The sequence below is a fragment of the Scylla paramamosain genome, chromosome 19 (assembly GCF_035594125.1).
Source record: "Scylla paramamosain isolate STU-SP2022 chromosome 19, ASM3559412v1, whole genome shotgun sequence".
Taxonomy (NCBI): Eukaryota; Metazoa; Arthropoda; class Malacostraca; order Decapoda; family Portunidae; genus Scylla; species Scylla paramamosain.
The window spans coordinates 3,627,117-3,646,133 of NC_087169.1; the positions used below are offsets into that span (position 1 = coordinate 3,627,117).

The window sequence follows — 19,017 nt, forward strand, 5'->3', positions numbered from 1 at the left end:
AGGAGAATTGGTGAGAGAGAGAGAGAGAGAGAGAGAGAGAGAGAGAGAGAGAGAGAGAGAGAGAGAGAGAGAGAGAGAGAGAGAGAGAGAGAGAGAGAGAGAGAGAGAGAGAGAGAGAGAGAGAGAGAGAGAGAGAGAGAGAGACTGTATGTTAGATGCAGACAAAATGATAAAGTAAGGTATTAAATTCTTGCATGCAAAAAAAAGATATGCACACTAATAAATACTTAAATTACAAAACGTATAAAGCATCCATAAACTCCTTGCACATCATACTGAGCTCACACTCCTCTCATTCCCTCAGATGCTACCAACAACTTTATTTAAACACAAATAGATAGATAGATAGATAGTCACAAACACACTCTTATTCCCTCCAAGACACAACAATGACTTGATTTCAACAGAGATAGACAAAGACACACACACACACACACACACACACACACACACACACACACACACACACACACACACACACTTACACATCAGGCTTGGGTCTGAGTACATGTACTCAACCAGATTCCAAATGTAGTGCAGTGGTAGATGTATAGGTAGAGGTAAGGTCAGGGTGACACAAGCCTGTCCCTGGGGAAGCCAGGTGGTCTGGATTGGTACCAGTGAAGTCATGTGAGTTACAGCCACTACAGTTCCCACTCCTGCTGCTAATCTGTCAGCACCTTTGTGTAAATATGTGGAGTGAGAAACAGCTGTCAAATGCCATCTGGACTGACAGGCTGCTGCACTGAGAGGCACACAGCAATCCATCCACATCAGGTATCAAGCGAGATTCACCCCAAACTCTCCACATTCACACAGATAGACAGACACAATACACACAGAAATAAATTAATAGATACACATACACATACAGACTTGGTTACCAGGAGAGACAAAGTGGAGATGCCAGCCAGCAGGTACAACAGACACCTGAGCAGCAAGTTGGTATCAAACACTGACCTCACTGATGATGACATCTACAGGAATTGTTGACAAGTTGTTCTTGGGTAAATAGATCCTGGAGGGAATACACAGAAAAGATCCATTATTGCAGGGACAAACAAAGGCTGGATATTGAGGGGATACAACAAAGAGTTAAGGAAAGGGAGGTTTTTCACTGAAGGATCAAAGAAAAGCTGGATATTTGGAAGGGCAACATGAAAGTTGAGAAGAGGAAAATGTTGGAATGATACAAAAAAATGCATGTGTTTTCTGTCTGTGCATAAAACACACACACACACACACACACACACACACACACACACACACACACACACACACACACACACACACACACACACACACACAACTCTCTCTCTCTACTCACCCCTGTAAAGATCTGGGACTTACCTTGGCAATGCACTCACATCCCTTCCCAGTATCTCAATCAATATCTTTTGATCCTTAGAAGAAACAAGAGAACTATGTGGAATGAAAGAAACAAAATATACACAAGAAAACAACAAAACACAGTCACTGGACTAACCATCTCAGTGACCTTTAGAAATACTTACTGGAATTTTCAAGGGTACTTCATGATTCTGGTTTAACAAGTATTCTGCATCACCAGAAGAAAGAAACACCTATGAGAACATGACTCATTATCATGAAAACAGTCCTTATGAAAGTTGATGGGATTTTCCAAGGACATTTTTTTCATGATTCAGGAAATAGTTAATAGTATTCTGCATCATCAACCAACCAATCATAAAAACCAGACTCCTCTTTTAAAACAGCTCCCATAACACCTCAGGCATTCCACAATATGGGGATAAAAGTTAAGGTTCCCCGCACTTCCTACCACAAACCAGACTCCTCTTTGAAAACATTTCCCATAACACCTCAGGCATTTCACAATATGGGGATAAAAGTTAAGGTTCCCAGTGTGTCTTACCACAAACCAGACTCTTCCTCTTTGAAAACAGTTCCCATAAGACCCAAGGCATGAGAGTTAAGGTTCCCTGTGTGTCTCACCACAAAAACTGCTCCATCCAGGAGAGAGCCACCAGCACCCACAAACTTCAGGGAAAGGAAGAAGGGGTGAGCGGCATGGAGGATCTCTGGGTATTTGAGAAGGATTTCCTTGGCCATCCTTGTGCTGCAGAGAGAGAGAGAGAGAGAGAGAGAGAGAGAGAGAGAGAGAGAGAGAGAGAGAGAGAGAGAGAGAGAGAGAGAGAGAGAGAGAGAGAGAGAGAGAGAGAGAGAGAGAGAGAGAGAGAGAGAGAGAGAGAGAGAGAGAGAAGGATGAAGGAAAAGACCAGGAGGTAGAGAATGAGAGAAATGCAAGTAAATGAGGAAGAAGACAAGGAAAAGGAAGACAAGATGAGAAAGAGAAGCATTCAACCACTCCTTTTACTATCAGTGACCTTACATTGAAAACTAAACTCTAAACTTGCAGTAAACAATTGTACCAAACTGAGTGAGACAGCATGAGAGTTAGCAAGACATCACATTAATATAAGGACTGTGAGATGCACAGGGAAACCAGAAATGAGACTAAGTTCAGTACTATTCCCAGCACCTGAAACACTATCTTCACTCTCAGTTTCATTCCAGAGAAGCACGTTTTTCTGAGAGCAGCACAAGATATGGTGCCAAAGGGGAGTTGCAAGGACTGGAGGATCCTTAGGGACAGAAGACACAAGGCTAACTTCAGAACCATTCCGATTATCTAGAAGAGGGTCCCCAGTCTCACTCTCGTTCAAGAGATGCACAATGTTTCTCCAAGAGCAGCACAAGATCTGGTCCTTGACGTAAACTTTTCTTGCATTGTAAGTGAGTGTCCAAATATCCTTTCACTACTGGGATAGCTATGTTACTGCTGAGGGATGTGCACAGTTTCCCTAGAGCTGTGACAACATGCTCCTGTGGTCCAGTTATCTTGAAGCAGAGGAAGTGAGAAGAATTAGTGAACTAGAAAAGGACGATGAAAATGGCTGTGAGACATGGAGGGAGAGAGGAGAATAAGAAAGAGTAATGAAAGTGGCTATAAGAAATAGAGAGTGAAAAGAATTAGTGAAATGAAGAGAAAACTTAAATGAAAGTGACTGTAGGAAGTAGAGGAAGAGAGAAGAATTAGTGGAAAGAATATAAAAGCAATGAAAATGACTACAGGAAGACAAGAAAGCGATGAACGAGCTTGCTTTTGACATTCTTTTACCACAGAAGAAAGAATGAAAAATACAGCCATTCAATTCACCTCTTCACAATACACACCTGGTACTCTGCTATGGTCTTCTTGGAGTCATTGCTGAGAGTGAAATCAACGGGGCCACAGTACACTCCGTCAGCCAGCAGCCAGCATGTCTACTGACTGCAGCAACAGACTCAGCACTCCATCCTCCAAATGTGTCACATCACCATAACATCATTAGAGGTGTGTGTGTGTGTGTGTGTGTGTGTGTGTGTGTGTGTTTGTGTGTGTGTGTGTGTGTGTGGGGCAAGGAGGGGGTGAGGGTAACTATGCATGATAGAAAGGTTTAAATTGTGTGTGTGGAGGAAAGTGTGCATTAAAGAAAGAAAAAAGAGGAATACAGGATGAATGAAGAAATGGATAATGAAGGATAAGGTAGAGGAAAAAGAATACAGCAAAGATGAAGAAAAGATATCATTGAAGGATACATGATATGATAAGAGGGAAAAAGAATACACTGCAGGAGAAAAAGGATATCACTGAAGGATATAACAGAAAGGTATAATGAAGGATAGAACAGAAGCAAAAAGAACACAGGAGGCATGAAGAAAACAATATTACTGAAGGATGCAAGAGGAAAAAACACAGTGCAGGTGAAGAAAAGAAGATACTGAAGGATATAACGGATGGGTGATAAGGACAGTCATTCTCACCACATCCTCCACACCCTCCAACTGCTTCCATCAGAACAGATCGGTGTGCAAGGACTTGACCATGGGATACTCCTTGATGACCAGATGTGAGGGATACACCACCAGTCCTGTATGGGAGACAGATAATAAACTACACTCCCAAATGTTTTGCTCTCTCTTACCTCCAATACTTTCAGTTGTTATGGTGTTTTCAGGGGTGTTTTCATGGTTCCAGTGATGGTTCAGCAAGGATTCTGCATCTTTAATAGTCTGTAGTGTGAGGTATTGGGCTTTTAAACAGTACATCAACATGCAATACATTTTATCCTAACTTCCATAAGTATGTACATCAGTATACAAGATTTTCCTTTATGTAAGAGGAACTCTGGCTAAGGCCAACAAAAAGAGAGAGAGAGAGAGAGAGAGAGAGAGAGAGAGAGAGAGAGAGAGAGAGAGAGGAAAAAATAAAAAAAAGAAATGAAATGAAATAAAATAAAATGAAATAAAATAAATAAATAAATAAATATAAAAGGGCCCACTGAGGTACCAGTCTCTACAAGACAGAGCCAAAAGAATTACCCTAAATTTAAGAAGTGTCTTGTATAAGGAAGTACAGACACAGGCAGGGAGCTCCAGAGTTTACCAGACTGACACCAATACTCGAGAGGACTCCACGTACCAGCTAGCGGAGACGACAGCAACCTTGGCTATGAGTTGCTGTCTCACGTCAGGCGCCTCAAATATGACGTTCTCAAAGGTGAGCATTGACACGGCCTCATCTGGTACATACAGCCTGACACAGGGTCTGTTGTCAGTATTTGTGTTGGGAAGATATGGGTGGTGATATTTTGATTTATTTATTTTTTCAAGTAGGAGGGACACTGGCCAAGGGCAACAACCCTCCCCCTCCCCCCACCAAAAAATAAAAAGACCCACTGAGATGCCAGTCCCATAAAAGGGTCCAAAGCAGCAGTCAAAAATTGAAGGATAAGTGTCTTGAAACCTCCCTCTTGAAGGAATTCAAGTCATAGGAAGGTGGAAAGACAGAAGCAGGCAGGGAGTTCCAGAGTTTACCAGAGAAAGGAATGAATGATTGAGAATACTGGTTAACTCTTGCATTAGAGAGGTGGACATAACAGGGGGTGAAAGAAAGAAGAAAGTCTTGTGCAGCGAGGCCGTCAGAGGAGGGGAGGCATGCAGTTAGCAAGATTAGAAGAGCAGTTAGCATGAAAACAGCAGTAGATGATAGCAAGAGATGCAACATTGCAGTGATGCGAAACCGGCTGAAGACAGTCAGTTAGAGGAGAGGAGCTGATGAGACAAAAAGCTTGTTCCGGTGTGGTTTTGAATTATCAATTACCACTGGACACTGTTCATTAGTTTCTTACCTTTATATAATAGGTAAAGTCACTCTTGGTGAGTTTCTGTGGTTTTCAGGTGAATGTCAAAGGTGAACGTATAAAAATAGGTATATTTAGATATATGTACAGAGTTCTGGAGAAGGGTGTGGCGCGTACGGGACAACGGATGTCCTCTGCGTGGTACAGCGTTACACCCTGGCAAGAGACTGCCGAAGCCGGCACAAGGGACGCTTAGCGCCTTCAAAAAGTGCTGACATTAGAAATGGGGCGGGTTGACCGCACTCACAGTACATGAATATATTCATAATTATTACTCTCTAATTACATAAATAAGGCAAAGGAAAAGCTACTTATAGCTAAGAGTAATACATGCCAAAATACATTAGGGAGAGATTAACTATGGAGAATACTTAGATACTGTAATGTAGGTGCTACCGATTACTTATCGATGGCAATAAAAGGAGTATGGAAAGTTCCATGGTGTGTGTGTGACGTAGGGTGGCGTGATCATATCCGCCCCACCCTTATGCGCCAACACCCACTATCTACACTTATGCATATATGTATACATACACTTATATTGCTAATCAGGCAAGGCATTATAAATACAATACATATTATTATTAATTATGTGACACCGTTACAAGCTTTTGATTTCATAATGTCTAGATGAGCAGTACAAGTGGAACCCCCCGAGACATGTGAAGCATACATGGACAGATAAGGCCCCTGTACAGAGTTAGCAGTTGGGGGGGGATGAGAAAAACTGGTGAAGATGTCTCAGAACATCTAATTTCATAAGAGCTGTTTTAGCTAGGGATGTGATGTGAAGTTTCCAGTTTAGATTATAAGAAAAGGACAGACCAAGGATGTTCAGTGTAGAAAGGGGGGCAGTTAAGTGTCACTGAAGATGGGATAGTTATCTGGAAGGTTGTGTCAATTTGATAGGTGGAGGAATTGAGTTTTTGAGGCATTGAATAATACTAAGTTTGCTCTGCCCCAATCAGAAATTTTAGAGAGATCAGAAGTCAGGTCTTCTGTGGCTTCCCTGCATGAACTCTTTACTTCCTGAAGGGTTGGACTTCTACAAAAGATGTAGAAAAGTGCAGGGTGGTATCATCAGTGTAGGAGTGGATAAGACAAGAAGTTTGGTTTAGGTCACTGGAGAATAATAAGAAGAGAGTGGGTGATAGGACAGAACCCTGAGGAACACCAGAGTTAATAGATTTAAAGGAAGAATAGTGATCGTCTACCACAGCAGCAATAGAATGGTCAGAATGGAAACTTAAGATGAAGTTACAGAGAAAAGGATAGAAGGCGCAGAAGAGTAGTTTGGAAATCAAAGCTTTGTGCCAAACTCTATCAAAAACTTTTAATATGTCCAAAGCAACAGCAAAAGTCTCACCAAAATCTTTATAAGAGGATGACTAAGACTCAGTAAGGAAAGCCAAAAGATCACCAGTAGAGTGGCCTTGATGGAACACATACTGGCGATCAGATAGAAGGTTGTGAAGTGAAAGATGTTTAAGAATCTTCCTGTTGATAATTGATTAAAAAACTTTAGATAGGCAGGAAATTAAAACAATAGGATGGCAGTTTGAGGGATCTGAAGTCACCCTTTTTAGGAACAGGCTGAATGTAGGCAAACTTCCAGCAAGAAAGAATGGTAGATGCTGACAGAGTTGAAAGAGTTTGACTAAGCAAGGTGCAAGCACAGAGGCACAGTTTCGGAGAACAATATGAGGCACCCCATCAGGTCCATAAGCCTTCTGAGGGTTTAGGCCAGGGAGGGCATGAAAACATGACTGTGAAGAATTTTAATAGGTAGCATGAAGTAGTCAGAAGGTGGAGGTGAGGGAGGAACAAGCCCTGAATTGTCCAAGGTAGAGTTTTTAGCAAAGGTTTGAGTGAAGAGTTCAGGTTTAGAGATAGATGTGATAGCAGTGGTACCATCCGGTTGATATAAAGCAGGAAAAGGAGAAGCAAAGTTAATGGAGATGTTTTTGGCTTGGTGCCAGAAGTTACAAGGGGAGTTAGATCTTGAAAGATTTTGACACTTTCCGTCAATGAAGGAGTTTTTGGCTAGTTGGAGAACAGACTTGGCATGGTTCCGGGCAAAAATATAAAGCCCATGATATTCTGGTGATGGAAGGCTTAAGTACCTTATGTAGGCCACCTCTCTATCATGTATAGCATGAGAACAAGCTGTGTCAAACCAAGATTTGGAAGGTAAAGAGTGAGGAATGTACACCTCCATGTCAGACTACTACCTCTGTTATGTACTCTGCACACAGACAGGTCTCTGACATGGAAGCAGTAGTCATTCCAAGGAAAATCAGCAAAATACCTCCTTGGGTCCCTGCAGCTAGCAGAGGCAAAATCCTAGAGGCACTTCTGCTTATGGGGATGCTGAGGAAGGATTGGAGTGATAGGACAAGATAAAGATATGAGATTGCGACTGGATGAGCCCAACAGAGAAGAGAGGGTGACAGCATAAGCAGAAGGATTAGAGGTTATGAAAAGGTTAATAATGTTGGGCATATCTCAAAGATGGTCAGGAATACAAGTAGGGTGTTGCACCAATTGCTCTAGGTTGTGGAGGATAGCAAAGTTGAAGGCTAGTTCACCAGGATGGTCAGTGAAGGGAGAGGAAAGCCAAAGCTGATGGTGAACATTGAAGTCTCCAAGAATGGAGACCACTGCAAAAGGGAAGAGGGTCAGAATGTGCTCCACTTTGGAAGTTAAGAAGTCAAAGAATTTTTTAAAGTCAGAGGAGTTAGGTGAGAGGTATACAGCACAGATACATTTAGTTTGAGAGTGACTGTAATCGTAGCCAGATGGTGGAAAACTCGGAAGATTCAAGAGCATGGGCAAGAGAGCAGGTTAAGTTGTTGCGCACATAAATGCAACATCCAGCTTTGGATTGAAAATGAGGATAGAGAAAGTAGGAGAGAACAAAAATGGGGCTAATGTCAGTTGCCTTAGACACCTGAGTTTCAGTGAGGAAAAGAAAATGAGGTTTAGTAGAGGAGAGATGGTGTTTTTACAGACTGGAAATTAGATCCAAGACTGCAAATGTTGCAGGAGTTAATGAAGAAAAAGTTGAGCGGTGTCAAGACACTTAGGGTCGATACCAGAAGAGCAGTCTGACCTGGGGACATTTGTTGTCCCCTCCCCCGATGGTGACTCTATGAGGCTGGTGTAGGAGTCTCCATGATAATTGAGTGAAGGGTGTGTGTGTGTAATTAGATGCTTGTAGTTTTGTGTGAAGGAAGAGAGTTGTCTTTAGAGAGCAGGCTGTGACTGTCCCCTATTCTTGTGAGACACAAAGGGAAACGTTCAGTGAGGTCACAGCTGGGTTTAATGATAAGTTCACAGCACCCCCTGAACAGTGCTTTAGACCTCACTGGGAGTAATTATCATTTTGGCAGGTGCCCGCTGCCTCCTCCTTGTAACATTCTCTTCTATTTCTTACTTGGCATACCTCTGGATAACCTCAAAGTGTTCCTCAGCAGTCTTTGCCAGCAGTTTGCCCACAAATGTCTGGCCTGAGGAGGAGAGAGAAGAGGCTCAGGAAAGAAAATACAGTACAGATGCAATTCCTCTCAACTTCTGTGCTTTCTTATGGAAGGATAACAGAGAAGGTATAATTTTACTCCCTTCATCTATCTACTTATCTATACATCAGGCCACCAATCCCAGACAAAGCACCACTCACTCACACACACATCGCTCACACTCTGAGGCCCACTGGTCTCTGGTGGGAAGGAACAGTGTTGTGGACCTCCCTACAACACCCTAGTGACTGTACTTACAAGACTCTGCTATGGTTATGGTCTTCACAGAAGATAGTAACACAATTCCTCTCATAAATTTTATGAGTCATGTGGATGGTCTGGCACCAGTGTGGCAGTACATACATGCCCTGGCCTCACCTTAGGCCAACTGAGTACTGACTCATTATCCAGTAATTACTGTCCCACTCCCTCCCCTCCCACCACTTAGGGATACCATGCCACACATCTTAAAAAAATTCTCCAAAAATCATGCACACACAAAAAAACAGATACAGTATATGAAAAACAGCAAAACATAAGGAGTACCACAAGGTGTAATCTAAAGCCTGAGTGTAAACAAGCTATGTCTCAGACACACAGCTCAAACTTTGGCAGATTGTTGCCAAAGTGCTGGATGATTTTTCAGTGTGCACAGACCAATGTTGCTTTTTGCACACATTTTCATTCAAAAAAGTTAATTACAGTCCCTTAATTAACTTAGTAATTTCTGTCCATCTCCTCACCTTGAAAGCCTCACCATCAAACATTAAGCCAGAATTTTTGTAAACAAGCTGAATGAATGTATCATGATAATAGAAATAATATTGCTTTATTACTTCATGCATGTATGCAAAAAATAATTTTGACTCGATTATTCCTGTCTACCCCACCTTTAAAGTCTTGCCATCCAAGCACTGGGCCAGAGTCCTCGTCAACAAACTGAATGCCTCTTGATAACAGAATTAATATTGTTTTATTACGCTATCCCAAAAAATTTAACTTGATTTTGTCATCTCCTCACTTTCAATGCCTTGCCATCAAACTACAATCCAGAATCTTTGTCAACAAACTGAACAATAACAGAAATTATATTGTTTTATTACTCTATAAAAAAAAAAAGAAAAAAAAAATCATTCCTGTCTGTCTCCTCACTTCCTCACATCATGTTAACAAAGATTATATTATCTTATTACTCTTTATATGCAACATTTAAGTCAAGCATGCCTGTCTGTCTCCTCACCTTGAAAGCCAGGCCATTAAGCACCAAGCCAGAGTCCTTGTCAACAAAGTGAACAGTGATGGTGGTGGGTTGTCCGGCCTGCACTATGCTGGGCTGCTGCAGGACCATTGCTGCACTCATCTGTGTCAAGCTGAGGGGAGGCCAAAAGAAGACCAACTATTACATCACTTATGCACTGAGGGGAGACCAAAAGAAGACCAACTATTAGATCACTTATGTGACTCCAATAGTAATTGTATCTTGGTAAATACTGAGATCCTTTTCTCTCCTTTTTGGTATGTCAGACTTGCATTTCCCTCAGTATCCTGTCAAGGTCTAATCCCTAGAGACACCATTAATGTACCCTGATTAAGTTAAATTTAAAAGAGATAGGAAGGAATTGGTTTTTAAATAGAGTGGTGGATGAATGGAATGGACTCAGTAATGAAGCTGATTATTTAGTGACCTTTAAAAGAAGATTACACAAATTTATGAATGAGGCTGATAGGTGGAAATAGGTAAGCATGCTTTGTACAGGGACTGCCATGTGTAGGCCTGATGGCTTCTTACAGCTTCACTTATTTTCTTATTCTTCTGTTCTTACACCAGACACTTGTGCTCCAGCTTTGGATGGTTCTTTTTGACCTCTCTTTAGGGACTGGCACTCTCACTGGGCTTTTTTAAACTTTTTGTTGCCCTTGACCAGTCCCCCTCTTACATAAATAAAGACCTGCACCTACCTGAAGGTCTCTTCCAGGGTGGTGGTGAGGGCTGGAGCATAGCTGGGGTAGGTGATGGTGAAAGTGAGGTTGTAGCCTTCCCCGGGCTTGCTGACAGACAGGTTGGTGAAGATGGCAGTGCCATTCCTGTTGGGAACTGTTGTGGTGCCCATGAGGATGGCACCTGGTGGACCTCCCAAGAGACTTGCCGTGACCTGCCAGGGATCACTCTTGTGGCCCAGGTCACTGGTGGGTGCACCTTGCAAGAGAAGAGAAGTGAAGAGAGAGAGAGAGAGAGAGAGAGAGAGAGAGAGAGAGAGAGAGAGAGAGAGAGAGAGAGAGAGAGAGAGAGAGAGAGAGAGAGAGAGAGAGAGAGAGAGAGAGAGAGAGAGAGAGAGAGAATAATTATTGGTGTATCTTTGAGTCCTTTCATAGGAACCAAAAAGGCCTGAAAGTTTACTAAACACACACACACACACACTAAAAATCCAGCCATCTACCACACTGAGAGTTGCCCTAGTGGAAATACAGAGTATGAGAGTTCACACTGGTTCTAATCGTTGCTGTTCCGTCTCCAAAGCAGTTAAATTGTTAAAATGAGCGGTGAAGAGGGGTCTACTTCGGTACCCACTATGTTGTTTATGCCAATGGGGACCGTCTCGAAAGCTAGACAGAGAGACCTCGGGATTTGGGGAAGAGGACTGAAGGGTCGGGAAAGCAATGATGAGAAGGAGAATTATCACACTGGAAACTGAAATGAAGGAAATGGAAGATAGATTTGACAAGATGGAGAAGATGGTTGAAACTTTGAACACCGAAAAGGGGGTGTGGAGAGGTGCATATTTTATTTTTTTATTTTTTTATGTAAGAAGGACACTGGCCAAGGGCAACAAAATCCAATAAAAAAAAAAATGCCCACTGAAATGCCAGTCCCGTAAAAGGGTCAAGGCAGTGGTCAAAAATTGGTGGATAAGTGTCTTGAAACCTCCCTCTTGAAGGAATTCAAGTCATAGGAAGGTGGAAATACAGAAGCAGGCAGGGAGTTCCAGCGTTTACCAGAGAAAGGGATGAATGATTGAGAATACTGGTTAACTCTTGCGTTAGAGAGGTGGACAGAATAGGGGTGAGAGAAAGAAGAAAGTGTTGTGCAGCGAGGCCGCGGAAGGAGGGGAGGCATGCAGTTAGGCAAGATCAGAAGAGCAGTTAGCATGAAAATAGCGGTAGAAGACAGCTAGATATGCAACATTGCGGCGGTGAGAGAGAGGCTGAAGACAGTCAGTTAGAGGAGAGGAGTTGATGAGACGAAAAGCTTTTGATTCCACCCTGTCTAGAAGAGCAGTATGAGTGGAACCCCTCCAGACATGTGAAGCATACTCCATACATGGATGGATAAGGCCCTTGTACAGAGTTAGCAGCTGGGGGGGTGAGAAAAACTGGCGGAGACGTCTCAGAACACCTAACTTCATAGAAGCTGTTTTAGCTAGAGATGAGATGTGAAGTTTCCAGTTCAGATTATAAGTAAAGGACAGACCGAGGATGTTCAGTGTAGAAGAGGGGGACAGTTGAGTGTCATTGAAGAAGAGGGGATAGTTGTCTGAAAGGTTGTGTCGAGTTGATAGATGGAGGAATTGAGTTTTTGAGGCATTGAACAATACCAAGTTTGCTCTGCCCCAATCAGAAATTTTAGAAAGATCAGAAGTCAGGCGTTCTGTGGCTTCCCTGCATGCTATGTTTACCTCCTGAAGGGTTGGACGTCTATGAAAAGACGTGGAAAAGTGCAGGGTGGTATCATCAGCGTAGGAGTGGATAGGACAAGAAGTTTGGTTAATAGATTTAGGAGAAGAACAGTGACCGTCTACCACAGCAGCAATAGAACGGTCAGAAAGGAAACTTGAGATGGTCAGAAAGGAAACTTGAGATGAAGTTACAGAGAGAAGGATAGAAACCGTAGGAGGGTAGTTTGGAAATCAAAGCTTTGTGCCAGACTCTATCAAAAGCTTTTGATATGTCCAAGGCAACAGCAAAAGTTTCACCAAAATCTCTAAAAGAGGATGACCAAGACTCAGTAAGGAAAGCCAGAAGATCACCAGTAGAGCGGCCTTGACGGAACCCATACTGGCGATCAGATAGAAGGTTGTGAAGTGACAGATGTTTAAGAATCTTCCTGTTGAGGATAGACTCAAAAACTTTAGATAGGCAGGAAATTAAAGCAATAGGACGGTAGTTTGAGGGATTAGAACGGTCACCCTTTTTAGGAACAGGTTGAATGTAGGCAAACTTCCAGCAAGAAGGAAAGGTAGATGTTGACAGACAGAGCTGAAAGAGTTTGACTAGGCAAGGTGCAAGCACGGAGGCACAGTTTCGGAGAACAGTAGGAGGGACCCCATCAGGTCCATAAGCCTTCCAAGGGTTTAGGCCAGCGAGGGCATGGCAAACATCATTGCGAAGAATTTTAATACGTGGCATGAAGTAGTCAGAGGGTGGAGGAGAGGGAGGAACAAGCCCAGAATCGTCCAAGGTAGAGTTTTTAGCAAAGGTTTGAGCAAAGAGTTCAGCTTTAGAAATAGATGTGATAGCAGTGGTGCCATCTGGTTGAAGTAGAGGAGGGAAAGAAGAAGAAGCAAAGTTATTGGAGATATTTTTGGCTAGATGCCAGAAATCATGAGGGGAGTTAGATCTTGAAAGGTTTTGACATTTTTTGTTAATTAAGGAGTTTTTGGCTAGTTGGAGAACAGACTTGGCATGGTTCCGGGCAGAAATATAAAGTGCATGAGATTCTGGTGATGGAAGGCTTAAGTACCTTTTGTGGGCCACCTCTCTATCATGTATAGCACGAGAACAAGCTGTGTTAAACCAAGGTTTAGAAGGTATAGGACGAGAAAAAAGAGTGAGGAATGTACGCCTCCATGCCAGACACTATCACCTCTGTTATGCGCTCAGCACACAAAGACGGGTCTCTGACACGGAAGCAGTAGTCATTCCAAGGAAAATCAGCAAAATACCTCCTCAGGTCTCCCCAACTGGCAAAGGCAAAACGCCAGAGGCACCTTCGCTTAGGGGGATCCTGAGGAGGGATTGGAGTGATAGGACAAGATAAAGATATGAGATTGTGATCGGAGGAGCCCAACGGAGAAGAAAGGGTGACAGCATAAGCAGGATTAGAGGTCAGGAAAAGGTCAAGAATGTTGTGCGTATCTCCAAGACGGTCAGGAATGCGAGTAGGGTGTTGCACCAATTGCTCTAGGTCATGGAGGATAGCAAAGTTGTAGGCTAGTTCACCAGGATGGTCAGTGAAGGGAGAGGAAAGCCAAAGCTGGTGGTGAACATTGAAATCTCCAAGAATGGAGATCTCTGCAAAAGGAAAGAGGGTCAGAATGTGCTCCACTTTGGAAGTTAAGTAGTCAAAGAATTTCTTATAGTCAGAGGAGTTAGGAGAGAGGTATACAGCACAGATAAATTTAGTATGAGAGTGACTCTGTAGTCGTAGCCAGATGGTGGAAAACTCGGAAGATTCAAGAGCGTGGGCACGAGAGCTAGTTAAGTCATTGCGCACATAAACGCAGCATCCAGCTTTGGATCGAAAATGAGGATAGAGAAAGTAGGAGGAAACAGAAAAGGGGCTACTGTCAGTTGCCTCAGACACCTGAGTTTCAGTGAGGAAAAGAAGATGAGGTTTAGAAGAGGAGAAGTGGTGTTCTACAGATTGAAAATTAGATCTTAGACCGCGAATGTTGCAGAAGTTAATGAAGAAAAAGTTCAGGGGGGTGTCAAGACACTTAGGGTCGTCGACAGAAAGGCAGTCCGACCTGGGGACATTTATGGTCCCCTCCCCAGATGGGGACTCCGAGGCTGGTGTACGAGTTGCCATGATAATTTTAAAAATTTTAGAGTGAAGGGTGTGTGTGTTATTAGGTGCTTGTAGTTTTGTGTGGAGGAAGAGAGTTCTCTTTAGAGGGCAGGCTGTGACTGCCCCCTTGTGTTGTGAGACACAAAGGGAAACGTTCAGTGAGGTCACAGCTGGATTTAATGATAAGTTCACAGCACCCCCTGAACAGTGCTTTAGACCTCACTGGGAGTAATTATCGTTTCGGCAGGTGTCTACATAAAAAAACAAACCTTATATGAAAAGAAAGCAATGGAATATGAAGGCAAAGTAGAAGAGTTAAACGTAAAACAGGAAAATTGGAAGAAAGAACAAGAGAAAGAAAAGATAGATTTTAGGAAAATTGTGGAGGAAGAAACAAAGGCAAACAACAAAAAGCTAACAGAAAAAGTTGTTCAAGTTATAAAACAAAGAAAACTTGGTGAGAGAAACTGAGGATAAGAAAAAAACTGTCGTGGTATTCGGTCTGGAGGAAGAGTATACACCTCAGTGGACTGAAGGAGAAAAGAAGGAAAAGACATGTGTGGAAAAATTAGTGGGGACATTACAAGAAGAAAAAGAGCTAACTGGAGAGATCGAAGAAATTAAAAGAGGAGAAACCGGACATCATGGGAATTGTTGAAATTAAATTGGCAAGTGAAGGGATATATCAAATATTGAAGGAAAATACAACCTCTGGATGAGAAATAGAAAAAATAAACAGGGAGGAGGTGTGATGCTTCTAATTAGGAAGGATTTACTAGTGGAATCTGTCACATATGGGGTGGAGGAGGCAGAAGTATTGAAAATAAACTTAAGACAGAATATTGTAAGATACTGTAACATTGTGGTGACTTATGTTCCCCCCTATTCCAACTCTTGGAGAGAGGATGAATATAACAAAATGCTTGAGGACACAAGGACACAAGGAGTTATTTGAGGAAAATGACGATATACTCCTGATGGGGGACTTTAACTGTAAAGAGATATCTTGGGAGAATTGGACCATGGAAGGCAGTGAGCCATCATGGGGGAACAAGCTACTAGACCTGGCTACTGAAAATTTCCTGACACAATGGGTTACAGATGACACAATATTTAGATGAAATGAAGCACCTTCAAGGCTTGATCTAATTTCCACCAAGAAACAAGAAATAGTAGAAGACCTTAAATACATAAACTTAATAGGAAAAAGTGATCATGTGCTGATTCAGTTCACAGCTCTGGATAATAACCTCAGTATAAGAAAAGAGGACCACAGAAGAGAATGGCTAAACTACAGCAAGACTAACTTTGGACAACTTAGGAAGTATTTCAGTGAAGTGAATTGGAACATGGTTATTCAAAAGGAGGACATAGAGGAAAAGTGGACAGCTTTCCTGGACATTTATAATGAGGGAGTAGAGAAATGGGTACAACAGGAGATGTGTAACAGCTAGATTGGAGAGAGAGAAAGCATGGAACAAGTGGAAGAAAAACAGAAGACTGGACCTGTGGAACAATTATATAAGGAAGAGGAACGAATTTCTTAAAACTCGCAGAGAGGAGCAGAAAAATTTTGAAAAGAATGTTGTGGAGAAATGTAAAGACCAACCAAAATTATTTTACAAATTCATTAATGGAAAATTAAAGAGTAAAGATGAAATAAGCACAGTAGAAGCTGGAGAAGAGACAGTGGATAACCCAGAAGAGGTAGCTGAAGTGTTTAACAGATACTTCCACTCTGTGTCTACTAAGGAAAATGATTTCAGAGATGAGAGGACAGCATTAGAAAAAGGGACCGACCTAAAGAAGATTAAAACATCAGTAGATGAAGTAAAGAATATGTTGGAAGACCTGGATGTAAGGAAAGCAATGGGTCCTGATGGTGTCTCCAGTTGGATTTTAAAAGAGTGTAGCTCACAATTAGTCTCAGCATTGCACAATATAATTAGCACCACCCTGGTAAAGGATTGGAAATGGGCAGATATTACCCCAATCCACAAGACTGGAAGTAAAGAAGATCCATTAAATTATAGACCTGTATCACTCACAAATGTGATGGCGAAGATTTGTGAAAAGACTATCAAGAACAGATGGGTGAAATACCTAGAAGACAACAAGGTGATAACAGATAAACAGTTTGGTTTCAGAAAAGGAAGATCTTGTGTTACAAATTTGATAAGTTTCTACTCAAGAGTATTAGATATAGTGCCAGAGAGAGATGGATGGGCCGACTGCATATACTTAGATCTGAGAAAAGCATTCAATAAAGTTCCACACAGAAGACTAATATGGAAATTGGAAAAAAACTGGAGGACTCAGTGGATCACTGTTAAAGTGGATGACTGACTTTTTGACAAACAGAGAAATGAGGACAGTAATTAAAGGCAGCAGGTCGAACTGGAGAACAGTAACGAGTGGCTATTTTGTTCACAGTTTATGTAAACGATGTGACAGAAGGTGTAGAAAGTTACATGAACATTTTCACTCATGATGCTAATATTATGAGGAAAGTAACAAATAAAGAGGATTGCAATGCTTTAAATCAGGACTTAATTAAGATTAATGAAGGGTTAATGAGGTGGATCATGGAGTTTAATGCTAAAAAATGTAGTGTGATGAGGTTTGGAAAAAGTGTGAAAAGACCAGTTGGCAACTATTACTTAGGGAATGAGGAAATCTCTATAAGATCAGAAGAAAAAGACCTAGGAGTAATTATTACTGATAATTTATCATTTGGGAAGTACATAAACAAAAATTATAGGAGAAACATATAAACTGCAGAAAAACATCAAGATAGCATTCTCCTATATTGATGAAGATATGATAAAAAACTGATAACAACGATGATATGTCTGAGATTGGAGTACACAGCATCAGTGTGGTCGAAGTTTGAAAAAGGATACAAGAAAGTTAGAAAGAATCCAGAGCTGCAACTAAAATCCCTGCAAGCTTAAGAGAGTATAGTTATGAGGAAAGGTTGAAGAGGTTGGGCCTGACTACACTAGAAAAAAAGAGGGAGAGAGGTGATTTGATAGCTATATATAGAATACTGGAAAGAACGGAAAAGTCGGACAGAGAAGACCTCTTGATACCAGATACTAGAGACACAAGAGGACATGGAAGGAGACTGTTTGCAGAAGAGACATCAAGAAACATAGCTTCCCACACAGAAGTATAACAGTGTGGAATGAATTTAAGGATGAGACTGTATGTGCAAAGACAATTCATAAATTTAAAGAAAATCTAGATAAAAGTCGATATGGAAACGGGACGGCACGAGCCTAGTGTGGCTCTTGTCCTGTATTTCACAACTAGGTAAATACAACTAGGTAAACACACACACACACACACACACACACACACACACACACACACACACACACACACACACACACACACACACACACACACACACACACAAGGACTGAATGAATACAGAGATGGGATAAGGAATGTAGCCCAGCCCCTGTTTATCACAAGTAGAAAAACAAAGGTGAGAGAGGCAAGAAATGTACATAAACTGATGGATGAATAAAGGAGGAGACAGAACCAGAGGTGTGTAGCTTAGTCCCTGTATACTACAACTACACACACACCTCTGTATCCAGCACAGTAAAGGACAGCTGCATTTCAAACACTGTGTACTGCACCACACTGCTGGACACACCACTCAGCACCAATGCACTGGATGGCTTGGCATACTCAGTCACTGCCAGGCTCTCCTTGAACTTCTCTGCCGCCTCCTTCTCCTGCTGCTTGTAGAACAGCTTGACATCCAGAATGACAACATTGCCTTCCTCCTCTGTGGCCTTTGGAGGGGCTTCCTTGGGTGGTGGCTCGATGGGGTCACTCACCTGGGGAAGAGAGGTGTGTATTGGAGGAACACACTATCTCTGTTAATGGTTCAGCTGATGACAAAGTGCAGGAGGACATGATTCAAGGCAGTAAAGGGGCAGAGAACAGTGTTATTTTACCAAAAGGAGTTACAGGAGTCAGAGATGACTCAAGGCAGTAAAGAGACAGAGAGTAGTGTTTGCCTTAAGAGGAAGCATTGGAGGAAGAGACAACATAAGATCACAAAGGAACAGAGAGCAGAGGTTCACTTTACCAAGAGAGAGAGGCACAGTTGCTGCATGATCCATCCTGGAATCTATTGATGGCCTTCTCCAGACTCTGCACCAGCTTCTTGTAGGGAATCACCTCCCCACCAATTGCTCCCTCCTCCTCCTCGCCATTCAGGCTTGTAGTGTGAGCGCTGGCCACTTCAGCCAAAGTAAATTTAAGTTGTATTCTTAAACATTTTGTTCTCTTTAGTAATTATTTTCAGATATAATGAATAGTAAGAATCTCATAGGCAACTTTCCCATTCATTTGGCACAGTCCTTGTTAAACTACCACTATCTATCTATCTATATATCAGGCTGGCAATCTCACACAGGATGGCCCACACAAAGCACCACACACTCCTGCACACATCACTCACACTCTT

General features: G+C 42.1%; 1 long non-coding RNA gene across 1 annotated transcript; it reads right to left on the reverse strand.

Moving 5' to 3' along the window:
* Window positions 1-1,744: 1,744 nt before the first annotated feature.
* On the reverse strand, window positions 1,745-5,103 carry LOC135109596 (uncharacterized). The gene is made up of 3 exons (XR_010272817.1): window positions 4,505-5,103; window positions 3,217-3,953; window positions 1,745-2,098 (listed from the first exon to the last, which is right to left on the reverse strand). It is a non-coding gene; the product is annotated as an uncharacterized LOC135109596 (long non-coding RNA).
* Between the last annotated feature and the right edge of the window lie 13,914 nt (window positions 5,104-19,017).